Source organism: Rattus rattus, chromosome 5, assembly GCF_011064425.1.
Source record: "Rattus rattus isolate New Zealand chromosome 5, Rrattus_CSIRO_v1, whole genome shotgun sequence".
Taxonomy (NCBI): domain Eukaryota; kingdom Metazoa; phylum Chordata; class Mammalia; order Rodentia; family Muridae; genus Rattus; species Rattus rattus.
This window is the reverse complement of record NC_046158.1, coordinates 17,514,041-17,537,281: the sequence shown is the minus strand read 5'-3', so window position 1 is coordinate 17,537,281 and position 23,241 is coordinate 17,514,041. Positions and strand designations below refer to the sequence as shown.

The window sequence follows — 23,241 nt, the reverse complement described above, 5'->3', positions numbered from 1 at the left end:
GTGTGTACTTTACGTAAGGAGCACATGTTTGAAACAGGAGCCACTCCTAATTAAGGGATGGAATGTCACAATTAATCACAACTGATCCTTTTGAAATAGTTCCCTGGGCCAAATTTTTGCTGCCATTGCATTTTTTTGTATTCTGCATAATGCCCTGGCAATTAACCTTATAAACTTATTTTCTAAGCAACTCTCTTAGTTGATAAATGCAGTTACGGACTAATTCCAGCTAGGTTATTGAATAACAATCAGTATATTCAGAATGAAAAATAACCTACCTCTTCTTGAAATAAGATATGAATAGGCTTTTCCCTGTAATTAATGTTGTTGCATTTTGCATGAAGATGGCAAATTTTTCATTTAAATCCCATGTGTTAATTTTCCTTCATGGATAAGCCAAAAACTTCAAGGTCTTAAAACCTTTGACCCATCTTTCTGCACAGTATTCATTTATCTGGACTCCACACTTGAGATGGGACATAAGCAGTGGGAAATAATTACTTTATTTTCCACCACATCCAGATTTTAAAAGATACATGCATACCAAGTACTTTTCCAAATAGTAAAGCATGTGTCAAACAAGGAACTCAGGAAGCTCAATTTACTGAACACTAAGGACAAGTCTTTGGAGAGGAATGGTGGCTAGGAACAAGCAATGCCAAGACCTGGCATTCCACAGCAATCTTCCCAAGATGTAGTCACTTGGAATCTCTAAATAATTCTGGACATTTAGTTAGAGACCTGGAATTCAGTTCAGTTCTGCACCTGGTTAGCAGAAAAACATTAAAACATCACATTAAGTTTGTGAGAACCTTGACTTCTTTATCTGCACAGAATAGAGATTTACCTTGAAAAATCCCTTTGTTCTACCTGAAACTAAAATGTGTGAAAGTTTCAATTTTTTCAGTTTCTTTTTTCCTCTTGGATATCAAGTTACATTATGTAGCACTGTTTGTGTAACATTGTTTACCCTTTAATTGTTGGATTGCTACTTTCCATGCTAAATGTAGAGCAGTGTGATCCTGCAAAATCAAGCAATATATACTGAATCCAGGTATATTTCAGATAGGTATACTATAGTTTCACCCCAACCGCTTTCTAAAAACCTTCGTTCTGCATCCTAGTATATTGGATTAAATTATGTTTCCTTAAAGGGATATTCTATTTCTCTCTAGTGGCAAAAATCTATTTCATCACCTCTCGTGTGTCTCATTGATTTCTCTCAATCACCAAAAGCCACATCTAAACAGTACCTTCCCCCCTGTACTTTACAGGCTCCTTTTACAATTATTAATCATCATGTCTGACTCAACATTAAATAGGACTTATAATAATTTCTTGCTGGTACTTAGCACTGTGTGTTATATAAAAAAATACTCAGCAAGTATAGATGAAATTAAAATTCTTTCTCTTTGTAATTTGGGATGAACTTATTTTCTGTGTTGATTTTTTTCTATTTACTTTAATAACCTAGATACTGACTGTTTAACATAACGTGAATATATTATTGTCATGTTGTTGATTCACTACATGATAGTTCTAATCTATTTATTGATTTTGCTAATATTTTAGACACTGTAGGATATGAACAACAATAAACATATGCTCAAATCAAAAGGCTTTTACAAGAGGAAGGACTTTTACTTCTTACATTGACTTACTCTACATACTACATGTGTTTCATCTTTGGGTTTTTAAAGATAACTCCCTTGAGTGAAGACTTTTAAGATGACACATTATTTTTCCTCTCCTTTTGCTTTAAAGGTATGTCTCTATGTCTTTCATCATTATTATCATGTATTAATTGTATAAACTAATGTGTTTCAATATAACATATTGTAAGTGTACATAATATATTTTGATTACCTTAGGTTCTCTAATAATATTCTGCCCTCCTTACTACTGTTTCCTTCTCTTACCTCTACATCCTTCTACTTACAAAAAGTATCTCTATTGGTTTCTTTAATTATTATTAAATATATATATATATACATACATACATAAATGTATAAATGCAACCATCTGAGTTCATTTGTGCTGCTAGTATGTGTATGATTTTAGGACTAACTACTTAGTATTAGATAGCAAGTACAGGGATCATTCCTGAGAATACAGATTCACTCTTTCAGAACTGTCACCTGTGTTTTACTGTGTCAGTTTTCATCTCAATTTTATAAATATACATTATTTTTATTCTTTTCTTTATTTTGGCTAGGGGTCAATAAATCTGTTTATTTCTTCAACTAACCAATCTTTTATTTTAGTGATTCTAGATACAATTCCTTTTGTTTCCTTTCCTTTGATTTCTGATCTAATGTCTACTATTTTTTCTATCTTCTGATTTGGGAATTCTCTGTATTTCTTCTAATTTTAAGTGCATCATTAAGTTATTTGAGATTTGCTCATTCGTTTTAATGGTATCAATGGGAAGCTATCAACTGCCCTCTTTTCACAGTTTTCATTATACTCCATGGGTTCTGGTATATTTTTTTTATTTTCATTCAATTCTAATAATTTTTAAATTTCCCCTTTGATTTCTTTGATTAATCAGTCTCTATTTGATTGTTTATTATCCAAGCTCCATAAGTTTGTGTGTATTCTGTTGTTTCCCTTACTGTTGGTTATAATTTATATTATCAAATACAATATAAAATCCTGAGGAGTAAACCTAATCAAGAAGGTAAAAGATCCCTCTAGTAAGATATTACATAAAACAGTACAAAACCCACACATGCTCTGTGTCAAAAGAATATTGTGGAAAATGTCAATGTCAAAAATAGTTATCTACAGATCCTGAATAGCCAAAACAATACTACTCCAAATGAGGGATGATGAATATACCATAATATCCAACTGCAAATAATAATAGTATATGGTAATAAAAAATCAATATTATTCTTGCACAAAAGAAAGATTTAGACAAATGAAATACAATAGTTGACCAAGAAACAAACATTCCCATAGCTATAACTACTTCATTGTTTATAAAAGTACAAAAGTCAGACATAGATGAAAGACAGCTTCTCCCACAAACAGGAAAATTAGAAAAAGTTAGATATCCATGTATATAAGAACCAGATCATCTACCCCCCAAAAAATCAATTTTAAGTGATCAAAGACCTTAATTTGAGTTCTGAAACCCTAAACATCTAAAGGAGATCATAGCAAAAAAATACTTTAATATAAATATAAAGACAAATACTTTTTGCAAGGTAATCCAACAGAGTAAGACATAATTGCATGAATTGAGGAATGGAATCACATAAAATTGAAAAACTTCCACATAAAAGTACATAATTATAATAATAAAAAGATAGTCTACAGAGGAAAAATATTGATATCATTTTACATGACATTGTATATAGAATTTATAAAGGAATTAAAATATTAGAAAACAAAAATAGTAACCAACTGATCAATAATTAAGAATAATGAATAAGTACATGAAATACATGACACATTGATCAATATTTAGCCATCAGGAAAATGCAAATAAGGTTCTGATAAACAAATTGAGCATGTTATCTCTTACATTAAGTATTTAAGCCTTAAAGTACATATATGGCCCGACAGTGTTAGATAGGAGCTGTTTTAGAAACAGAACAACGCCAGTGTGACAAGGAGGAGAGAGAAGAATGGTAATTGTGAATATGGTTAAATTACATGATAAACTTGTATGAAAAAATCGGTCAGAAAACCCATTATTTCAAACAATAAATATAAAATATTGTTTTTTAAACTTTGGTTTCATAATTTACATCACATAGTAATAAACCAAACGTAGACAAAAATTCTAAAAGTATAAAGCCTCTACAAAGGATTATATGGGGCAAAGTTTGTACTGTAAGTTAGATAAATACCTTTGTGATCTGTGGTTTTAATTATGTAAAATTCAACAAGAAAGAAACTTTTTATGATGTTTACTTACGATCAGAGTTCTGTTTTTTGTAACCCATCAGGAGTATAGTACAAGAAACATTGAAGAGAACCACAACAATGTATGATGTGAAGTATTATGCATTTTCATTCTCTATCCATACCCTTTGTATAATGGCTTGAAATTGAAGCACAGTAATGCAGAGGATTAGATTAGTGGGAGGCAGCAGCCTCATATCATTGTAAATGTGTCCAGCTGCTCAAACGTAATTTAAATAAGTACTTTATTGTGTAAACTTGTGTTTTGGGCATGAATTGATATAATCATGTGATCGTCCTTCTTAAGCTTGTTTATGTAATGGAGATTGAAATCATAACCTCGTATGTTATACAAGTGCTTTACTATTGAGTTACAATCCCATCACAATAAATTCTCACTATTTATTGCAGGACCAGATGATTACTATTGGCTTAGGGTATTTTTTTTTAAGCAAGCCGGGGTCATGCCTCAGTATTTCTCAGCTATATGCCTCTCTCCTCTACATGTTTATTTCTTCTTCTGCACCCATAATGAGAAAATCAAAAGAAACCATGCAGTTACCAGTGTGATGGTCATTGACTTCCAAAAATGTTAGCAGCATGAAGCCCCTTTGTGTATAAATCACTAAGTCCTTGGTATTTTTGATAGTAATAAATGAGTATTTCAAATGTATTTATAAGAATAAGTAGGGTTTTTCTCTTTTCTTTTACTTTTTTCTCCTCATCTTCCTTTTTCTTCTTTCTCTTTGCTTCTGCCTCAAAGGTGCTTTCTTACATCTGAAACACGCTATAGAAACTCAACATAATTGCCTTCTTTCTTAAATTTTTATTGCTTTTAATTTTTTACAGTCCAGTCATTGCCCCTCCCCAGTCTTCACTCCTACAGTTTCTCATCCCATTCCTCCTCTACTCTGTCTCCAAGAGGATGTGTCTCCGCCCTCCACCAGACCTCCCCACTCCTTGGGTCCTCAAGTCTCTGAAGCCAGACCAGGCAGTCCTGTGCTGTATGTGAGTGAGGAGTCTCAGACCAGCTCGTGTGTGCTGCTTGATGGGTGACAGTGTCTTGAGAGAACTCAGGGATCCAGGTGAGTTGAGACTGCTGGTCTTCCTATGGGGATGCCCTCCTCCTCAGCTTCTTCTAGCCTTTCTCTAATTTAATTACATGGGTCCCCAACTTCGGTCCAATGGCTGGGTGTAAGTATCTGTGTCTGTCTATCTCATTCAGCTGCTTGTTGGGTCTCTCAGAGGACAGCCATGCTAGGCTCCTGTCTGTAAGAATTCCATAGCATCAGTAATAGTGCCAGGCCTTGCAGCCTCCCCTTGAGATGGATTCCAAGTTGGGCTGGTCACTAGACCATCTTTTCCTTAGTGTCTTCTCCATTTTTGTCCCTGCAGTGTTTGAAGACAAGAACAATTTTGGGTCAGACTTTTTGACTGTGAGATGACAACTTCATCCCTCCACTTGATGCCCTGTCTTTCTACTGGAGGTGAACTCTACACATTCCCTCTTCCCACTTGATGGGCATTTCATGTAAGGTTCTTCCCCTTGAGTCCTGAGAGTGAGAACCTCCAAGATCTCTGGTACTTTCTAGAGTCCCCATAACCAACCCCTAGAGGTTGTATATTTCCATTTGTTCTGCTGACCCTCAGGGCTGAAGAGATGGCTCAGCTATTAAAGGCTAGGCTCACTACCAAAATATAATTACCTTCTTAAAAGTGTTAAAGGATACAGGAGTCATGTCCTGTGTAGCCTTGGTGATTTTGTTTTAGAAATATCTTAGACTGTTAAACTGCTATAACAAAATCCCATAAACATTGTAGCTCAAAATATGTAACTGTTTTAAGTCTAGAGGATGGAAAAATCTAAAAGCAAGTTGCCACTGTACTTAACACCTAATGAAATTTAATTTTTTTCATAAATAGCTCATTAAAGTTTCTTCACTGTATTTTTCTTTTTAAAATCTGTGTGTGTGTGTGTGTGTGTGTGTGTGTGTGTGTGTTTGCATCATCTCATGTGTATATGCATATACATGTGGGGATATGCAGAGATGTATGAGGCAAGAGGCTGATATTGAGATTTCTTTCTTAATCATACTTCCTTTATATATAATAAAATCAATGTTTTTCCAACCCAGTCTTTGAAAAAGTCTTACTTGTTCCAATGGCAACTCAATTCTAATGTCTGTACATGAGTACTTCTTCTGAAGTCATACATATATGAAACTTTTTACTATGAATATACAAAATTAATGTTATGTTTTAAGACAAAAAGGGGGCACAAAAATCAGTAGACAGTCTCAGAACAACGTGGAGAAGTAATAAAGAAGATATAAGGTAAACCCAACAGTGAATATGCTTAGTCTTGAGACTTAAAATAATCTTTGACCAAATGTGCTGACTTTTGGACATGGGGAATATGAACTGGACAAAAAGCATTAACATAACCATGTCCTTCAACAATTAGGCAGAGAGAATCACACACCCCAGCTCTCAGAACATGGACCAACTTGGTTCAAGTCATACCAGCAATAACCTTTTCACAACTCAGGACAGTATGTAAAAGTTCAGGATTTCAGGGTAATATTTTAATCATTTATTGATATCCAATTACTCTACTCTTTGTTTGATAGAGTACTTAAAATGAAGGATGAGGTCTAGTCCCAGTGATCTCCAATCCTACCAACATTAAACAAACATTCCACCACAATATATATTCCCATTCAAACCCCTATATTGATATATGATTTTAATTATCTTGGATATCTAACTTGGGAGAAAATGACAGACTGATTTGGCTTAGATATAGTAAACTTTTAAGAAAGTATACTTTAATCCAAAGATTTGTGTCATTTTGTGATGTGACAAGCCATGTGTGAAGGATTCTCACTGCTGTGTGCTTATATTTCTTTGGTGACTTGATTTAATATTCTTTTCATATGCTTAGGACTGGTTAAAAATTAGTATTTTATGTAAAGTGTGCATATATTGCATACATTAAGTATTTCACATGTATGTGTTATTTGTTTCATCATTGATTTCAAAGACTTATTGATATACTATTCAATATACACATTGTCAAAATTGTTGTCTACAAAGGGTTTTTTTTTCACAAAATACCACACAATGCTTTTATTTTAGCATTTTACATTTATCATATTTAGCGTGTTTGTATTCTTTTTTTTTTTTTATTAACTTGAATATTTCTTATTTACTTTTCGATTGTTTTTCCCTTTCCCGGTTTCCGGGCAAACATCCCCTTCCCCCCCCCCTTCCTTATGGGTGTTCCCCTCCCCACCCTCCCCCCATTGCCGCCCCCCCCGACAGTCTAGTTCACTGGGGTTCAATCTTAGCAGGACCCAGGGCTTCCCCTTCCACTGGTGCTCTTACTAGGATATTCATTGCTACCTATGAGGTCAGAGTCCAGGGTCAGTCCATGTATAGTCTTTAGGTAGTGGCTTAGTCCCTGGAAGCTCTGGTTGCTTGGCATTGTTGTACATATGGGGTCTCAAGCCCCTTCAAGCTCTTCCAGTTCTTTCTCTGATTCCTTCAACGGGGGTCCCGTTCTCTGTTTGGTGGTTTGCTGCTGGCATTCGCCTCTGTATTTGCTGTATTCTGGCTGTGTCTCTCAGGATCGATCTACATCCGGCTCCTGTCGGTCTGCACTTCTTTGCTTCATCCATCTCGTCTAATTGGGTGGCTGTATATGTATGGGCCACATGTGGGGCAGGCTCTGAATGGGTGTTCCTCAGTCTCTGTTTTAATCTTTGCCTCTCTCTTCCCTGCCAAGGATATTCTTGTTCCCCTTTTAAATAAAGAAGGAGTGAAGCCTTCCCATTTTGATCATCCGTCTTGACTTTCATTTGTTCTAGGCATCTAGGGTAATTCAGGCATTTGGGCTAATAGCCACTTATCAATGAGTGCATACCATGTATGTCTTTCTGTGATTGGGTTAGCTCACTCAGGATGATATTTTCCAGTTCCAACCATTTGCCCTGAATTTCATAAAAGTCGTTGTTTTTGATAGCTGAGTAATATTCCATTGTGTAGATGTACCACATTTTCTGTATCCATTCCTCTGTTGAAGGGCATCTGGGTTCTTTTCCAGCTTCTGGCTATTATAAATAAGGCTGCTATGAACATAGTGGAGCAGGTGTCTTTTTTATATGTTGGGGCATCTTTTGGGTATATGCCCAAGAGAGGTATAGCTGGATCCTCAGGCAGTTCAATGTCCAATTTTCTGAGGAACCTCCAGACTGATTTCCAGAATGGTTGTACCAGTCTGCAACCCCACCAACAATGGAGGAGTGTTCCTCTTTCTCTGAATCCTCGCCAGCATTTGCTGTCACCTGAGTTTTTGATCTTAGCCATTCTCACTGGTGTGAGGTGAAATCTCAGGGTTCTTTTGATTTGCATTTCCCTGATGACTAAAGAAGTTGAACATTTCTTTAGGTGTTTCTCAGCCATTCGGCATTCCTCAGCTGTGAATTCTTTGTTTAGCTCTGAACCCCATTTTTTAATAGGGTTATTTGTCTCCCCATGCGGTCTAACTTATTGAGTTCTTTATATATTTTGGATATAAGGCCTCTATCTGTTGTAGGATTCGTAAAGATCTTTTCCCAATCTGTTGGTTGCCATTTTGTCCTAACCACAGTGTCCTTTGCCTTACAGAAGCTTTGCAGTTTTATGAGATCCCATTTGTCGATTCTTGATCTTAGAGCATAAGCCATTGGTATTTTGTTCAGGAAATTTTTTCCAGTGCCCATGTGTTCCAGATGCTTCCCTAGTTTTTCTTCTATTAGTTTGAGTGTGTCTGGTTTAATGTGGAGGTCCTTGATCCACTTGGACTTAAGCTTTGTACAGGGTGATAAGCATGGATCGATCTGCATTCTTCTACATGTTGACCTCCAGTTGAACCAGCACCATTTGCTGAAAATGCTATCTTTTTTCCATTGGATGGATTTGGCTCCTTTGTCAAAAATCAAGTGACCATAGGTGTGTGGGTTCATTTCTGGGTCTTCAATTCTATTCCATTGGTCTATCTGTCTGTCTCTGTACCAATACCATGCAGTTTTTTATCACTATTGCTCTGTAATACTGCTTGAGTTCAGGGATAGCGATTCCCCCGAAGTCCTTTTATTGTTGAGGATAGTTTTAGCTATCCTGGGTTTTTTGTTATTCCAGATGAATTTGCAAATTGTTCTGTCTAACTCTTTGAAGAATTGGATTGGTATTTTGATGGGGATTGCATTGAATCTGTAGATCGCTTTTTGGTAAAATGGCCATTTTACTATATTAATCCTGCCAATCCATGAGCATGGGAGATCTTTCCATCTTCTGAGGTCTTCTTCAATTTCTTTCTTCAGAGTCTTGAAGTTCTTGTTGTACAAATCTTTTACTTGCTTGGTTAAAGTCACGAGGTACTTTATATTATTTGGGTCTATTATGAAGGGTGGCTTGTTTTCTCTTTTGTGTAGAGGAAGGCTACTGATTTATTTGAGTTAATTTTATACCCAGCCACTTTGCTGAAGTTGTTTATCAGCTTTAGTAGTTCTCTGGTGGAACTTTTGGGATCACTTAAATATACTATCATATCATCTGCAAATAGTGATATTTTGACTTCTTCTTTTTCGATCTGTATCCCCTTGACCTCCTTTTGTTGTCTGATTGCTCTGGCTAGAACTTCAAGAACTATATTGAATAAGTAGGGAGAGAGTGGGCAGCCTTGTCTAGTCCCTGATTTTAGTGGGATTGCTTCAAGTTTCTCTCCATTTAGTTTAATGTTAGCCATTGGTTTGCTGTATATGGCTTTTACTATGTTTAGGTATGGGCCTTGGATTCCTATTCTTTCCAGAACTTTTATCATGAAGGGGTGTTGAATTTTGTCAAATGCTTTCTCAGCATCTAATGAAATGATCATGCGGTTTTGTTCTTTCAGTTTGTTTATATAATGGATCACGTTGATGGTTTTCCAGATATTAAACCATCCCTGCATGCCTAGGATGAACCTACTTGATCATGGTGGATGATTGTTTTGATGTGCTCTTGGATTCGGTTTGCCAGAATTTTATTGAGTATTTTTGCGCCGATATTCATAAGGGAAATTGGTCTGAAGTTCTCTTTCTTTGTTGTGTCTTTGTGTGGTTTAGGTATAAGAGTAATTGTGGCTTCATAGAAGGAGTTCGGTAGTGCTCCATCTGTTTCAATTTTGTGGAATAGTTTGGATAATATTGGTATGAGGTCTTCTATGAAGGTCTGATAGAATTCTGCACTAAACCAGTCTGGACCTGGGCTCTTTTTGGTTGGGAGACCTTTAATGACTGCTTCTATTTCCTTAGGAGTTATGGGGTTGTTTAACTGGTTTATCTGTTCCTGATTTAACTTCGGTACCTGGTATCTGTCTAGGAAATTGTCCATTTGCTGCAGATTTTCAAGTTTTGTTGAATATAGGCTTTTATAGTAAGATCTGATGATTTTTTGAATTTCCTCTGAATCTGTAGTTATGTCTCCCTTTTCATTTCTGATTTTGTTAATTTGGACACACTCTCTGTGTCCTCTCGTTAGTCTGGCTAAGGGTTTATCTATCTTGTTGATTTTCTCAAAGAACCAACTTTTGGTTCTGTTGATTCTTTCTATGGTCCTTTTTGTTTCTACTTGGTTGATTTCAGCTCTGAGTTTGATTATTTCCTGCCTTCTACTCCTCCTGGGTGTATTTGCTTCTTTTTTTGTTCTAGAGCTTTTAGGTGTGCTGTCAAGCTGCTGACATATGCTCTTTCCTGTTTCTTTCTGCAGGCACTCAAGCGCTCTGAGTTTTCCTCTTAGCACAGCTCTCATCGTGTCCCATAAGTTTGGGTATGTTGTACCTTCATTTTCATTAAATTCTAAAAAGTTTTTAATTTCTTTCTTTATTTCTTCCTTGACCAGGTTATCATTGAGTAGAGCATTGTTCAGTTTCCACGTATATGTGGGCATTCTTCCCTTATTGTTATTGAAGACCAGCTTTAGGCCGTGGTGGTCCGATAGCACGCATGGGATTATTTCTATCTTTCTGTACCTGTTGAGGCCCGTTTTTTGACCAATTATATGGTCAATTTTGGAGAAAGTACCATGAGGAGCTGAGAAGAAGGTATATCCTTTTGCATTAGGGTAGAACGTTCTATAAATATCCGTTAAGTCCATTTGGCTCATGACTTCTCTTAGTCTGTCTACGTCTCTGTTTAATTTCTGTTTCCATGATCTGTCCATTGATGAGAGTGGGGTGTTGAAGTCTCCTACTATTATTGTGTGAGGTGCAGTGTGTGTTTTGAGCTTTAGTAAGGTTTCTTTTACGTATGTAGGTGCCCTTGTATTTGGGGCATAGATATTTAGGATTGAGAGTTCATCTTGGTGGATTTTTCCTTTGATAAATATAAAGTGTCCTTCTTTATCTTTTTTGATGACTTTTAGTTGAAAATTGACTTTATTTGATATTAGAATGGCTACTCCAGCTTGCTTCTTCCGACCATTTGCTTGGAAAGTTGTTTCCCAGCCTTTCACTCTGAGGTAGTGTCTGTCTTTGTCTCTGAGGTGTGTTTTCTGTAGGCAGCAGAATGCAGGGTCCTCGTTGTGTATCCAGTTTGTTAATCTATGTCTTTTTATTGGGGAGTTGAGGCTATTGATGTTGAGAGATATTAAGGAATAGTGATTATTGCTTCCTGTTATATTCATATTTGGGTGTGTTATGTTTGTGTGCTTTTCTTCTCTTTGTTTTGTTGCCAAGATGATTAGTTTCTTGCCTCTTCTTGGGTATAGCTTGCCTCCTTATGTTGGGCTTTACCATTTATTATCCTTTGTAGTGCTGGATTTGTAGAAAGATATTGTGTAAATTTGGTTTTGTCATGGAATATCTTGGTTTCTCCATCTATGTTAATTGAGAGTTTTGCAGGATACAGTAGCCTGGGCTGGCATTTGTGTTCTCTTAGGGTCTGTATGACATCAGTCCAGGATCTTCTGGCCTTCATAGTTTCTGGCGAAAAGTCTGGTGTGATTCTGATAGGTCTGCCTTTATATGTTACTTGACCTTTTTTCCTTACTGCTTTTAATATTCTTTCTTTATTTTGTGCGTTTGGTGTTTTGACTATTATGTACGGAGGTGTTTCTTTTCTGGTCCAATCTATTTGGAGTTCTGTAGGCTTTTTGTATGCCTATGGGTATCTCTTTTTTTAGGTTAGGGAAGTTTTCTTCTATCATTTTTTTGAAGATATGTACTGGTCCTTTGAGCTGGGAGTCTTCACTCTCTTCTATACCTATTATCCTTAGGTTTGATCTTCTCATTGAGTCCTGGATTTCCTGTATGTTTTGGACCAGTAGCTTTTTTCGCTTTACATTATCTTTGACAGTTGAGTCAATGATTTCTATGGAATCTTCTGCTCCTGAGATTCTCTCTTCCATCTCTTGTATTCTGTTGGTAAAGCTTGTATCTACAGCTCCTTGTCTCTTCTTTTGGTTTTCTATATCCAGGGTTGTTTCCATATGTTCTTTCTTGATTGCTTCTATTTCCATTTTTAATTCCTTCAACTGTTTGATTGTGTTTTCCTGGAATTCTTTCAGGGATTTTTGTGTCTCCTCTCTATGGGCTTCTACTTGTTTATTTATGTTTTCCTGGAATTCTTTCAGGCATTTTTGAGATTCCTCTCTGTAGGCTTCTACTTGTTCTCTAAGGAGTTCATCATGTCTTTCTTGAAGTTCTCAGCATCATGGTCAAATATGATTTTGAATCTAGATCTTGCTTTTCTGGTGTGTTTGGATATTCCATGTTTGTTTTGATGGGAGAATTTCTCGATGGTGCCATGTAGTCTTGGTTTCTGTTGCTTGGGTTCCTGTGCTTGCCTCTCTGCCATCAGATTATCTCTAGTGTTACTTTGTTCTGCTATTTCTGACAGTGGCTAAGCTGTCCTATAGGCCTGTGTGTAAGGAGTGCTGTAGACCTGTTTTCCTTTCTTTCAGTCATTTATGGGGACACAGTGTTCTTCTTTCGGGCGTGTAGTTTTTCCTTTCTACAGGTCTTCAGCTGTTCCTGTGGACTTGTGCCTTGAGTTCACCAGGCAGGTCACTTGCAGCCAAACATTGGTCTTACCTGTGGTCCCGAGGCTCAAGTTCGCTGGGTGCTGCTTACGGGCTCTCCGCGGGCGGCAGCGACCAGGAAGGCCGCCCCTTCGGGGAGCCCCGTGCACCAGGGTTCCAGATGGATTCTGGTGCTTTCCTCTGGAATCAGTAATGTGTGCAGAGAGCAGTCTCTTCTGGTTTCGCAGCTGTGTCTGCCTCTCTGAAGTTTAGCTCTCCCTCCCACGGGATTTGGGTGCAGAGAACTGTTTATCCGGTCTGTTTCCTTCAGGTTCCGGCGGTGTCTCAGGCAGGGCTCCTGCCGCTCCTGGGCCCTCCCCCACAGGAACCTACAAAGGGTTTTATTCTAACCTCTCTTTCTAACTTTTATACTTTTTGTATAAAAACCTTTGAAGATTCTATTCTATTAATTCTATAGTCCTTTATAAATGTGTTAAAATTTATGGGATACAGTTTCAAAGTTATGTGAAACCTGGGAGATTAAAAATGAATAAGTCCAATCCATTTCAACAACAATACAAAGCTGGACTCACCCCATAATCATTTTTAAATATTTTTAAATGAAATAAAATAAAGCAATGAATGAAGTCAAGGCTGAGACTAAGTCTTCAATTTTGAAAGATCAAGAATAATAAAAGAGTACCTCACCATACCAGAGCAGAAACCTCTTCAAAAATGAATGAGAGATGGGAATACCTGAACTGGAATTGGTATATCATTTTAGGATAGATGCCATAGTTCAAGCACTAAAAACTCCAGAAAGAAATGTAACTGAGGGATTTGTCGAATCTTTGTCTTTCTTCAGAGTGTTCCCATTGAAGATAACTTCTTTTTCTTGTTCTTCCCACTATTAATTTAACTTTTTTTTTTAGGTTATCTAGAACAGGTGGCCAGGCCTAATTTGGGTCACAGACTGGGACCTACAAATTCCAGAAAAATGGTTACCATGAGGGGAAACAGAGCCCTTTTTAGGGGTGTTCTCCATGCACAGAGGGCTGGCCCTGGGGAGAAGAAATCCAGGAGTTAACACATCTCATTCTGGGGACATTTACTCTCTTTCCTTCAACAGCAGCACCTGAGCACCTGTTCTTTATCTCTACTCAGATACACATTAAAACATTTATACTTTGTTTCAGCTTCTTAAGAAACTCTGATCTTTGGGAAGACTCTCAGGAGCTTTGCCTTCCTGTTTGCTTTTGGACTCTTACAAGCAATTTGAGGTCTTTTAGAGCCATTTAGGGGGTTGCCATCTGGTGGTGGGCTTTGTCTTCTGGTATTTTCCCATTGAGCAGTACTAGAGCATTATTACTCTTTGGAAAATGTCGCGATCATGCTGGTGGAGCAGCATTAGGAACCTGACCATGACTGAGAGCAAGAGCTTCAGAAATAGGAAGCTAGGTTCTGCAGTTTCTGTGTTTTGGGATTTCATCAAGACACCCCGTTGATGCCTTCTGTCCCAGGTTAGTTTTCTGTCTGCTGTGACCTGTGTAGAAGGGACCTGACAATGCAAGGCTTGGCCTTCTAGAATGCTGCATCTCTTAAACGGACAAACCCATAATTTTAGCGTATGATGTTTGCCGTATCTGTATGTCCACATTTGAAGTTCTGTTGAACTATTTGGAGCATCTATCATGTGGTGGGAAGGCTTGAGGCCCCCTTAATACATTGGAGCTCTGTTGAATCACTTCTCTATAGAAACAAAGGCGTTAAGATCTGTTGTGATTTATGAACAAATAAAAATATTAGGACGTGGTACAGTAATGGTATAAAAACCAATCTTTATCCTTGTAGATTCTAAAAAGAAAACTCTACCAACTTTGGCCTTCAATTTTCCCCCTTTAAACTGATAATCATGATTGGCAAGCCTTTATGAAATTATTAAGACTTTGAATATGTGAACATGTTTTGAATTGTTGCTAAAGGATAATATACTGTGCGGCAAAGACGCTATTTTAATATCAAAGTATGTTGCTAAGACTGCCTTGTCCTATTCTTAGTTTTCTTAATGAGGAATCTGGAAATTGAGCTCAGAAGGAAGCTTGAGGACATTTAGTAAGAAGGGAAAGTGCTGTGGGGGCTGGCAGTGGGACAAAGCAGGAATGTTATTGGTGCCTGGAGGTCCTACTATCTGCAGCCTCCACCCAAATGAGTCAGTGTATTTGGAAAGCATATAGTTTTATTACAGTTCATGCTTGGGAAAATGGAATAGAAGCCTATGCAGCTACCAGTTTTGAAGTGGGATGTGGTCCCAGAAGTTTCATGGAGAAAATAGATGAAAAAACCAGGAGGTGCTTAGATGAGTTCTGTATGCTATGCTCTGACTCTCCTGGAATTCTTTTCCAGGCCCAGCAGCATCCTGCATCTGTATTAACATGCTGCACAAAGAGTGTGCCTCAGAAAGTCAGAGGTACTAGGTCTAAAGTGGCAAAAGGTAAGAAGGCAGACGGTGAAACTGGCAGGGCTGTATTCATTTTCACATCAATGCCCGAAGAAAGCTACTTGCTGCCTACTAAGGAAGAACTCCTGTACAGTTTTTTTTTTATCTTGTATAAATTTTAATCTACTCTTAACAATGAAAAACAATACCATTCACAAGAGGGTAATATGAGCTCGAGAGTCTAGACTGTAGAGTCACTGGATTATTTAAAACTTGCCCTGTATTTTCTTCTTTTTCTTTTATTTTAATCACATGAACATTTCCTCAAATATCTTTTTTCATTTTGTTCAAATAATTCTGTTTCCTTGGAGACCTGGGATTTGTCCTTTGAGAAGCCTGATCTTACCACAGACTGTGCTATATATTTTGTATATTTAAAATTTCAACGCTCTGTCTTGTTTTGAAGCTGCTTATTAGGATGCTACTTGTAAACTCTTAATGTAAGGAAAAAAAAAAGTAGGGGGGTTGAGGATTCAGCTCAGTGGTAGGCTTGCTTACCTAGCAAGCACAAGGCCCTGGATTCGGTCCTCAGCTCAAAAAAAAAAAAAACATAAAAAAAAAAAAAAAAGAGGAAAAAAAGAGTAAAAGTTGCACTTGGAATCTGTACATATGAGACATGACATTAATTGCTTAAGCTGTCCTAAAGCTCTTTCTGGAAAAAAAAAAAAAAAAACAGAGATTCCCAGACAGACCCTCAGTAGGGGTTCTGTTAATTGTTTAAAAACATCATTAGGGACTGAGGGTGATGAACCAGCCTGCCTTCTTCTTAGGTTTGAAATCCATCTTATATTAAAGAAACACTAGACTCATTCTTGTTTATGATTAAATCTGTTCCTCAAGGATTTGGCTAGCCCCACCTATAACCTTAAGCCCAAATAGCTCTGTTCGACCTGTTCCAGGAAATGACTACCATGCCTTTACTTAAGAAGGTTATGGCCACTTTGCTGTGACTGACTGTTTTGTTAGGACTCTCTTGTGACAACCTGGCAGCCATGCTTGTCTCAGGTTGCTATTACCAGCTTATTACGCTCATGTTCCGTGTCTGTAACCCCACCTATCTGCCTGCCAAATTCCCAATTTGAAAACCCCCTCCCTACTCCTCAACTGTAAAAGCCTTTATCATCCTCTTGTCTGGTGATGATCTCTTAAACCCTACCTGGCAGTGGTCATGCCAGAAAAACTGCATTCAGCAATGGAGCTTATGGAGAATGGCTCACTGGTTAGCAGAGCAGCACGGAGTGTACCCCTGAGAAGCAAAGTCCCAGGGGAACTGTGCCCAGAGTGCCCCTTGCTGCTGCTAAGCACTGTTCCTGCTTGGTGCTATTATGTTCTCCTAGTGTTTAGCATCGTGTGCTTATTTTATGGGAGACTCATACTCCTTTCTGGGTAATTTGCCTGTAGTACATAGTAAAAGTGATGCTTTTTCCCAGGATAATACCCTTTAGTTAAATTAATCATTCAGTTGAATTTCTGAGACTTGTTTAAAAACATGAGTGGCTAGGGATTCTTATGAGGGACATAGAGAAGATAGCATGCAGCAAGACTAGAAAATATCCTTTTGCCCACCTGGATGTGAAACTTACTGGGGATAGAGGATAAGAACAGAAAAGTGTCAGGCAATTCAACCCCCGGGTCTTGTGAGAGATAGGCTGTTGATCAAAGAGACTAATAACATTGCTGTAGGTTTGAGTCTCCTGGTCATGTAGCTTACAGATCTAGTTACAGGGGTTTGTATGCACCTCAAAAAAACAAAAAAAAACAAAAAACAAAAAACAAAAAACAGAGTTATAAGAGCAAAATAAATGACACTATTAGGAGAGAAAGAAAGGGAAAGTAGTTGGTGAACTAAGCCAGCTCAGCAAGGCTTGTAGACTAGAAAAAGAACAGTCTGCCACAATGTAACCACAAATGGTTGCCAGCCAGTACCACTGGCTGAAATATACTTTCCTCGTATAAAGTATGTTAATCAATAATAAAATTATTGCTTTGGGGTAAAGATGTAATTATGAGAGGAAAAGTATGGAGGAAATATTTAATGACACGTAAGCTTCGGAGGAAATTTGTTTTTAAAATGTGTGACTTGTGTTTATGAGGTGATTTCTTTCTGTGAAAAGACTTTTGTTCCGAGTAGTACACAAGGGATGAAAGGAAAAGTAAAGCAGAAGAGAATGAGAGAAAATATGAGCTTGCTTCAACCATAATACATCTGTGTGTCTTCTTATCGCCAACTCCACATTTCCACTTCAAAGCCCAGACCTACTGGAGCTGGACTCCGCCTTTAAAGGGAGACATGTATGTACACGAATCTTTTGAAACACTTACTTTAACTGATTTCCTGCTCTAATTAATTTGGCCATGATTCTGGTAGTAGTCTTTCTCCTCACATCTGTGGGATTAACAAGGGAAAGAGAGACCAAGGACAAAAAGCAGAGAGGGAGAGAAGGGAACAAACACAGAGGACAAGCAGGAGCCCTCCAGACCTTCAGATGAGGAAGCGTCTATGCTTGTTCACGTTTTCCTGCTCCTACTTTTCTCCACTGCATGGTTGTGGAGCTGATGTAAGCTCTCAGCTATGGCTCCAGTATAATGCCTAACTGCCTGTTGCCACAACTCAGCCTCTAAAAGTATAAGCAGTCGCCCAATTAAGTGCTTCTTTTTAGTTGCCTTATTTCTGGAGTCTCTTCATAGCAACAGAAAAGCAACTAAAACAGGTAACTACTAAAAGATAGTAATGGGCTTTTGGAGATGTTCCCAGGCTCTGTGAAAAAAATTTTGAATGAATATGAGGACATGACTGCTCCAAGGTATTGTTGAACAGAGGGTTTTTTATTTTTGATATCAAGAAGAATTCAGTCATAGGCATCTGAAAGAGTCTAGAGCAAAGTCATAGTGGATTGAACATGGCTAGAATAGACCAGGCCACAAGAGAATGAGAGAGAAAGAGAAAGGGAGGGACAAGAAGCCAGGAACTGATAACCAAGAGAGAGGGAGGGATAGAATAATCAAGAGGACAAAAAGAATGCATAGGTGAAATAGCAGGGTTTTACAGAAATCAGAAGCTGGGAGAAGGGAAGAGAAACTCAATGGATGCAGAGGAAGGGGTGGGGGTAAGAAGTGCAGAGAGGCTGGAGACAACGTTCAGAAATGGCACCTCGCAGGGGAAGGAAAAGAAGGAAGAACAAATCATCAACCTTGGACCTCAGGTGGCTGAAGGAGAAAATGTACTTGGTGTCTGCCACATCTTTGTATCCTTCAATGATACCTTTGTCCATGTTACTGATCTTTCTGGCAAGGAAACCAACTGCCGAGTAACTGGTGGAATGAAGATAAAGGCTGACTGAGATGAGTCCTCTCCATATGCAGTCATGCTTGTTGCCAAGGATGTGGTCCAGAGGTGCAAGCAGCTGGACATCACTGCCTGCACATCAAACTCCGGGCCACAGGAGGAAACAGGACCAAGGCCCCTGGACCTGGAGCCCAGGCAGCCCTCAGAGCTCTTGCTTACGCTGGGATGAAGATTGGGCGGATTGAGGATGCCACCCCCAGCCCCTCTGACAGCACTTGAAGGAAACGGGGGTCATCTTGGTCGTCTTCTGTGAATAGGAATTCTCAAGTTATTTTCTGTTAATAAATTGCTTTGTGTGAGCTATAAAAGAAGTGCAGAGAGGAGCCAAAACTCTGTAACAGTTACTAGGGATGCTGAGAGAGCCTAGTGGCCAGTGCCTTGGTAAGTTCATAGATGCATTGGTTGGCAATGTATACTGAGTTTCCTTGGGACCTGACAGTTTCATTACCTGTTTAGAATAAAGCTGAACCCTTCATGTATTACAGATTTTAAAAAATGCTTCCAAAACATCTCCTTTCTTATTTAATCTGTTAAACCAAAGATTTTAAATTTTGCTTTAGAGCTGGCTTCTGTATAGTTCTTCTCTGTCACAAATACAAGTTGTTGTTGACTTTCTGTATAGATGCAACTTAAAATATATAAGCCTTCTAATGATTGACAGGTGTTAAGTGCTTGCAAATCTGTGCATGACTATTTGATTTTCACTTTAATCTTGTTGGTTGGGTTTTTGCAAAGCCTAGTAGCTAACTTTACATGATAGCTGCGTTACAGCCTTAAAGCTAACCGTTTGTTAACATCCTAAAGAGTGCAGCTCTGACAAAGGAATCTGAACAGTTTTGAGATGTCTTCACATTACTCACCAACAGGATAAACAAAACTGACTTTAAGAATGCCTGACCTACGAATCAGTCACTTAAATTTGTGATAAAGGAACTAGTGGCACTAACTCCTTGCCATATACGGGACCGAATTAGAACAACCTGGATAAATCATTCCCTGGCATTGTGGAACAACGAAGAATGAATTATTAGATAGTTATTCATTGGTTTCTTCAGAGAATATTGTTCAAAGATGTAGCAAAAGGAGAGTTTTCAAAATGAAAATAAAATCATTCTGGGTGTGATATTGCTTGCCTGTAATCCCAGAGACTTGTAAAGCTGAAACGGAAGGATCGTAAGATGAAGGTCAGACTAAGTTTTACGATGAAACCGTGTCTCTAATGAAAGGGGTGGACTAGCTTGTGCCAGCCCTTGCAAAAGCAACTGTAAGTTTGAAGAATGGTTCTTTTGAATAGCCACTTGGCACTAATAAAATGTCTTGTAACCTTTGTCCTTGCTTGCATTTTATTATGTTTGTTTCAGACACAGACATCATCCACCTCAAGACTGGAACAAACACAGAAATCAGGAATTGTAACAAGTTTGGCAGGAAAGATATTCCAGTGAAACACTTATATCTCATAAACTTACTATCAGAATACTGAAAAAATGATGGGAAAGGAATGAGAGTTTATCCAGAAATCCCCTGGTGAGAGATTAAAGGGCACCAGCCAAAGATGAAACTTATCTTTTGAAAAGAGATTTCACACATGCCACCATGTTGGATGAGACTAAAGCCCAGATAATGATGCATGATGGGAAGACAATATGACGAGACTATTTAGATATGCATATTCTTTTCCTCCTATTTCAACTCCCCCTCCCATTTTTTATTATCACTTCAGGACCTGGAAAATGAACTTGATGGATTTGTTGGAACTCTTTGTCCCTCTCTTTGGCATGACCATATTGAATAAATCTCTTTTTTTTATATTTTCCACCAAAAAGAAAAAAATACCAAGTTCTTCAGAGATACCCATTTATAACCAATGTCCTAACTACCAGGAGATTTAGTCACATTTTCATGGTAGAAACCAACAAAATGTCATCTCAGTCAGGTGAGAAACATGGCATAGAAAACAGAAAATTCTGCCCTTATAAGATGGAGGACAGCATTGTTGAATTGTATTTGTACCCTAGTTTCTTGTGGAATATGGAACTTGGGAACAATAAGTTGGTGCTAAAGAAATTTCTGAGTAGATTACTACTAATTAGCTCCTAATGCATCATACATAACCAGATAAATGATTAGAGATGGAATATTTAATATTAAGCAAAACAAAGAATTAACATTTTGTGTGTATTCAGACTGAAGAAATGAGTGTATGCAAGCAGTAGAGAAAACAAGTGGGTGTATACAGATAGATAATGCTGGTATAGAGCTAAATAATGGATCTGCATCTCAACAGAAGACAAGACTGAAAGCCCCTCCGGGCATCCAGAAATGACTGAGTCTGTATCCTTCCAGTCAGAGAACTTATGTGTGGGAACTGAGGAAGTAGGAAGTTCTTTTCTCTGCATTCTAACAGTGTTCTGTGGATGATCTATTTGAGGCACTACTGGGCCCTGTGGGGACAGGAGATCAATATCTGCTAAGTCGGTAGATAAAGTGAGAATATGTAAGACTTAGGAGTGTCCACCTGATCCTAGTAACAATCACAGCCCTAAAAATAAATAGATTCCAGCTTCGAAGCTCATAATGTCATGCAGAGGTGAATGTATTACTGGCTTTTGGATGAGAAAAATTGTGAGACAGATGTACTTATACAGGAAGTGGTTTACTGCATGCCTTTGAAGGATATTTCCACAAGCAAAGAGCAGGAGATAACTCAGAAGTGACATTTCACATATTGTTGGCGTCTTTGTCTTCAAGACCTGCTAACATATAATTTTATTGACTATTTTAAAACCATTAGATAGCATTCTAAAAAATTGCTAAAATATGAAGGGAGAAGGAAGAAAGAGATACATAGTGTCTCATAACCTCAAGAACACAGATCTGCCTCTGCATCTGTTTTTCTCTCTCTTCATTTTCAGGACTCCAAACACAAATGGGTAAACAAATTGTAGAATATTCAAAAATACAATATTATCTCATCTTTTTTCAGAAACAAATTTTAATTAATTGTAAACTTAAGTCTGATGAAGTTCGTTATATTTCTATTCTAAGTCAATGGAAAAGAAAGCACGTACGAGGGCATGGCACTATTACAATCCAATTTTGAAACATAGTCTAGTGGAATTTCTTATAAGGAAATAAAATTATTGAAATGAGAAAAATTCTGACTTTGTGATTTGATTTAACTAAAAAATGTGATTGAATTACATTGTCCTGGTGCCAAATATATGTTTCAAAAATTCATTAGAACACTCTGTAAGCTCTTAGAAATCTACTTTATGATACAAAAATAGCCCAACCTAAGATGTTGAAAGAAAACATAAGGCAGGAAGAGATAAGGTCATAACAACTGTTTGTCCCAGCTATCATAAAACAAAAAAGGGCCCAACAGGCCCTTTGTGAGTCACAGACATATGACCACATCCCATAAGACATTCCATTGTTTTGGTAGAATGTTATGTAGATATGTTAGGTCCATCCGATTTATGATATTATTTCACTCTACAGTCTTTCTTATTTTTCATCTAAATAATCTGTCTATTGGTGAGTTTGGGATACAGAAATAATTCTCTATTAATCATGTTGTTAGGATGAATATGTTATTCTAGATTTAAAAGTGTTTCTTCTATGAAGTTGGATGCTTTGTAAATGTTTAGTGCATAAATGTTTAGACTTGTTATAGCATCTTAATACAGCACTTTTCATTTCATGAGTACATAATATCCTTTTGTGTTTCAACTGAATAATCTTGATTTGTATTTGTTTTTCCTGATATTAGAATTGCTATGTATCTTGTTTATTACATTTATTTAGAATATTTTTCTTCATCCTTTAAGCTGGTATTTGTATTTAGTTAGGAAGTGTGTTTCTTGGAAGTAAGAGATAAAAATATCCATCTTTGTAATGCAATCTGTTAGTCTTTGTCATTTATTGAGGGAATTGAGAGCATTATAGAACAATATTTATTAATTCTTGTTCTTATGTTATTTCATGATTTTCTTAGGTTTTTTGTCTGTCTTATTTTTGGTTAACAGTTCTGAGATTATTCTTTGTGTTCAGTTGAGTCTGTCAATCTTCCCTTAAGATTGAGTATTCCTACTAGTATCCCCTGTAGAGCTGACTTGATGGACATAAATTCTTTAAATTGGTTTTTTTGGCAATAGATATCTTCCTTTCTCCTTTGATTATAACTAGTAGTTTTGTTTTGTTTTTTCTAGACATAGTACTATGGTACATTTCCCTTATAGTTTTCAGTATTTTTCTTGAATACTTTAAATGTTATATTTTTCAGTGGTTTCTTTTCTGGACCTCTTTATTTGTTGTTCTGTATATTCTTACACCATGATGGGCACACCTTTCTTTAGTGTAGGAAATCTATAATTGTGTTGAAAATATTTTCAGTGCATTTGATCTGGGTTTCTTATCCTTCTTCCATATTTGTAGGTTG

The 23,241-nt window shown here is 37.4% G+C and overlaps 1 pseudogene; it reads left to right on the top strand.

The window, feature by feature from the left end:
• LOC116900091 overlaps window positions 1–19,079 on the top strand; it is a 34,729-nt pseudogene extending 15,650 nt beyond the window's left edge.
• Window positions 19,080–23,241: the final 4,162 nt, after the last annotated feature.